Source organism: Dermacentor albipictus, chromosome 3 (genome assembly GCF_038994185.2).
Source record: "Dermacentor albipictus isolate Rhodes 1998 colony chromosome 3, USDA_Dalb.pri_finalv2, whole genome shotgun sequence".
Lineage (NCBI taxonomy): Eukaryota > Metazoa > Arthropoda > Arachnida > Ixodida > Ixodidae > Dermacentor > Dermacentor albipictus.
The window spans coordinates 113017086-113022061 of NC_091823.1; the positions used below are offsets into that span (position 1 = coordinate 113017086).

At 47.2% G+C, this 4976-nt stretch overlaps 1 protein-coding gene across 4 annotated transcripts in view; it reads left to right on the forward strand.

Moving 5' to 3' along the window:
- LOC135908494 (zinc finger protein 84-like) overlaps nt 1-4976 on the forward strand; it is a 45522-nt gene that overhangs the window by 3370 nt on the left and 37176 nt on the right. For 2 of the 4 annotated variants that reach the window (XM_065440301.1, XM_065440299.1), the window contains exon 2: nt 3696-3894. The gene's annotated coding sequence lies outside the window, so the exon portion shown is untranslated. The remainder of the gene's footprint in view (nt 1-3695; nt 3895-4976) is intronic. The other 2 variants (XM_065440303.1, XM_065440302.1) reach the window with 2 other exon arrangements.

Below are 4976 nucleotides of genomic sequence, written 5' to 3' on the forward strand. Positions count from 1 at the left end.
AGTTTAAGTCGCAAGGCTTTGGGGATGATGCAAAGTTTATGGTGACTAACAAAGCGCTTGTTTTGAAAGTAAAAGCGACTATCCAAAGTACACAGCCTGGACCAAGCAATGAGCCCGCAACACCTGTTCAGACCTCCTCAGTATGGGATGAGTTTGAGTTCCTTGCAAGGAAACCAAGACCCTACAGCTCAGGCCGTCGTTGAGGTAGATAATACCTCAACGAGCTGTACTTTAACTGTAAGAATGATCCACTGAAGTGATGGGAAAGTAGAAAATTCACCTACCCGAACTTGTATGCACTGGCTTTAAGATGGCTTTGTATGCCCTCGACAAGTGTACCCTGTGAAAGAATATTTTCTAAAGCTGGCCAAATTTGTACAGAAAAGAGGAGTCATCTCACTTCTGATAAGGTCGGCAAAATATAAAGCTGAAATAAAATTTAGTTTTTATTCTTATTTTGACAAAGTGGATTTTAAAGTACCACAAGAACAGAAAGCTCCTGTAATGACGATTAAGCTTTGTTCCGGAGAAATACATCGCATTCTGTCTCTTGTATAGTATCATTAGCATTCTATCCCCAATATCAGAAAATAAAGGTTAATTACAATTTAGAAATTCGCACTTTTAAAATAAGTAAATAAGTAATTGATAAATATTCTCAATACATAGTGAAATTACCTATAACATGTGTTAACATGTGCACTTCATCAATATGTTCTTTTTTTTTTTCTTTTAACGCGAGGCCATTGTGGGCTTCCAGTCTACGCGGAGAGTTCCCTGTAAAGCACCGAGCTCCCCACCCGGTTGTCTCCCCGCAAACATTAACAAAGGCGTAGGAGTCACTGTCCGCTTGACAGCATCCCTGTGACGGCCCAAGGTTCCTAGCTTTTTTAAGTGCGCACATCCACCAGTGCACCAAGAAAGCAAGCGTGGCACACACAATGGGCACGTGCGCCGCTCGTTTCAATGCTCCATTCCCACGGCAGGGGATCTCCATGCCGCTTATTCTGCGGAAATATGCGAACTGCCACGTGTTCCGCGAAGGGCCCTTTCCTTTGCTGGCATTCTTGATGGCGCCGAGGCGTCGTGGGCCTCCACCATCTGACATTTCTGCAACGAGTCAGTGGGTTAGTGGTCCGGCCAGTTAGCTGAGAAAAAAAAAACTTATCATCCTTCAAAGGCGACGCGCAGGTGCGGCGGGGAAGGAAAAGAGCATCGCGCGATAAGGGCAAGGGCTCCCGTAAGGAGAGGTTCTTCGGAATTTTTTCGTTATGTGTTTGTTTTTCTTTTAGCTAAGCCCTGGGCTCGAGGTTGCGGCAAACTTCAGGGTCTGTGGCTACCTTCATCGGTTATCGAAGCTTAGAATGGGCCTCGAAATACGGCCGCCCTAACTTCTTTGTTTGTAAACCTTACAAGAACACATGCAAATGCATTAGAAGTCACAAGTCAGTATTCTCATGTTAAAGCCTAGGTATTTGCAGAATTACAAGCCGGCCTCCATGCAGTGGCTTGTAATTCTGCAAGTACCTAGGCTTTAACATGTCGGTCGATAAGTAAGGTCTTGCAGTGTGTGTTCTCTGTGTGAGAATTACTTTTTTTTTAGTTACAGTTAGTTCAGCCGTCTATGTGACTCTGCTTCTTTAACTCAGTTTGCCTTTGTACATTTATGTAAATATATTTCCTCTCTTCATCATCTGCATTCGTCAATTGTCCCCATCTTCAAACACTGCCTGGACAGGCCCTGTTCCCATCTTAAGAAATGAAAAAGACCATGCCTAAATTTACTGCACGGCTATTTTACTAATGCATATATCGTTTTGTTTTTTGTTTTTTTTCATGAAAGCCAAATAACTAGACTCCGCGTCTCTATTGACCGGCTGAAGCCGGCCTACACCGATTCTGCCGAACCAGGGAATACCAGTGCATCCACAGACATCCATCCACGACCGCCGACATCGCAGCCTGCTTCTGTCACTACACGCAGCGGACGTCGGGTTCACTGCCCAGATTTTTACAAGCCCTGACGGCTCTCCACTCCGCGGGGGGGGGGGGGGGGGGGGGGGTGACGTGGCGACACACTCCGCACATATTTCCGCGCACCCTCCGTCTTCTTATCATCTGGCCCAGCATAACACAGCTGCACGCTGGACTGCATGGTCGATAAAACCTAGCGCAACTGCCACGTCACCCGAGGTATGCGTCACCGACGGTGGCTATAAAAGCAGGCTGCATGGCTGAGAAAGACCTCTTTCTACCTTCTGCTACTGGGACGAACGTAGCGTTGGTATGCCCATCCGCTGCCATCGATAGTCGAATAAAGAATCGTTACGTTTTTATGTTGAGATTCGTCCTTCGGCAGGCACGACATCCCACACATATATAGTTTTTTTTTTTTTCATGAAAGCCAAATAATTTGACTTCATAATACAGGTTACGCTGTAAGCTCTGCTATAGGGTCTCGTTATTTGGCTTTAAAAAACATGATATGTGCATTAGTCGAATAACCGTGTTATAGGTATTTTTACTAATACCTTCGAAATGTTGCACCACCTCACGATTCACGATCGGTGGGAGTCGTGGGACATCGCTCGAACAACAGCTGTCAATGAACGGTGCCATCCTTTGCCAATGATTTGCCAGAAGACACGTTCTGAGCAAAACAGCGCTCGCAGACAACGGACAAGGAAGACACAACGCCGCATGGCAATACAAAGCGAGGACAACATATACAGCACTCTGCGAGCGCTCTTTTGCTTGGAATGTATCTCAACCAACTCGCCCAGCAATGCGCACTTTGCCAGAAGACCCGGCTCTGACTGAACGGGTTGGCACGGCTCACTGAATGAGAGAGAACCGGCTCTCCAAAAGAACCGACTCTCAACCAACTCGCCCAGCAATACGCACCTTGCCAGAAGACCCGGCTCTGAGTGAACAGGTCGGAACGGCTCGCTGAATGAGAGAGAAGCCGCTCTCCAAAAGAACCAACTCTTTTGGAGAGCCGCTTCTCTCTCGTTTAGTGAGCCGTCCGGCTCTTTTGGAGAGCTGCTTCTGTCTCGTTCAGTGAGCCATGCCGACCCGTTCACTCAACCAGCTTTCTCACACTGCTAATAGATGGCGCGCAAATTGCACCCGGCTCTGACGCAACGGTTCGGCCAGCTCATTCCGGCTCACTGGACCGGCTCTCCAAAAGAACCGCCGCTCACTTTTACTGAGCCACGGCTCACTCGCTCTTTTAGAAGAGCGACTAAAAAGATCTGGCTCGCTCAGCCATCTCTACTCTTCACTCCTGCGTGCGCCAATGCTAACACCCGCAAAGCTCTTTGGGGCCCCAAACTATTGGGGCCCCTATTCTAAAACTCTGAATGAGTTTGGGATGTACAGGCCATGTGTGTGTGTGTGTCGGGAAGGAAGGGGAAAGTGGCAGTTCGCTCGCTTGTATTATAATGTTGTGCACTTTATTGTTTCTTGAAATGGGTGCACAAGGAAAAGAGCCAGGAAAGGGAAAGGAAAGTCTAATGGAAGAGACCAATAGGGATGTTGGAAAAAAATGTGTGCTTTGATTTGCTCAAATGAAGCGCTCATGCTAGGCTTGCATAGTATATAATGATTGGTAAGGACTCTCCGTCTTTTGTTGGTGATTGGAGGAGGATTGTGCCCCTTTGTAAATGAACCTATTGGAAATGTCACTTTGCCAGTGGTCACAACATCTGGACCTTTGTCTTCAACTCCTATGCACCTGCCCTGTGCTCCCGCTTCACCGCTGCCGTCTGCAAGCCAGCTTTCGAGCGGACTCATTCTGCTGTTCCCTGGGAGACTCCATTCTGGGCCTTCTTGTGCCTGGAGAGACCTGCATGGTGTGGTGCTACAGCGGTCATCTGCTTCGACGCCCAACACGTACGTACCCCCTCCCTCTGGCTTTGGCCTCACCGCCAAGGCATTTTCTCAAGGGCGCCGACGTGCTCCCAAGTGGGAATCAAAGTACAGTGCCTTTTTCTTTATAGAATAGTCAAAGCAGGTGAGCGACACTGTTACTGTTACATTATTAGTATGTTAAGACTAGATTCCTCTCATCATCATCATCATCAGCCTATTCATGATCACTGCAGGATGAAGGCTTCTCCCTGCGATCTCCAATTACCCCTTTCCTGCGCCAACCGACTTAACATAGCACCAGCAAATTTCCTAATTTCGTCGCTCCATCTAGTCTTCTTCCGTCCTCTACTGCGCTTCCCTTCTCTTGGTACCCATTCTGTTATCCTAATGGTTCAACTGTTATCTAGTCTGCGCATTACATGACCTGCCCAGCGCCATCTTTTTCTCTTAATGTCTATTAGAATATCGTCTATGCACGTTTGCGCTCCGATCCAAACTGCTCTCTTTCTGTCTCTTAAAGTTATGCTTAGCATTCTTCGTTCCATCGCTCTTTGCGCGGTCCTTAACTTGTTCTCAAGCTTCTTTGTCAGCCTCCAAGTCTCTGCGCCCTATGTCAGCACCGATAAAATGCACTGATTGTATACTTTCCTCTTCAATGATAACGGTAAGCTCCCATTCGGGAGCTCACGATGTCTGCCGCATGCGATCCAACCCATTTTTGTTCTGTGAATTTCCTTCTCACGGTCTGGGTTCCCTGTGATTAGTTGACCTAGGTAAATGTACTCCTCCACAGACTCGAGAGGCTGACCTGTGATCTTGAAATCTTGTTCCCTTGCCAGGTTATTTATCATTATCTTTGTCTTCTGCATATTAATCTGCAGTCCCACTCTTACACTTTCCCTGTTAAGGTCCTCAATCATTTGTTGTAACTCGTCTGCATTGTTGCTGAATAGAAGAATGTCATCGGCAAACCGAAGGTTGTTGAGGTATTCACCGTTGATATTTACTCCTAAGCCTTCCCAGTTTAACCCTTTCGCTGTCGGACCTTTCTGGCCGTGACACACCCCCAGTGTCGGCTTGGTTTCAGGGAACGAGCATAACAA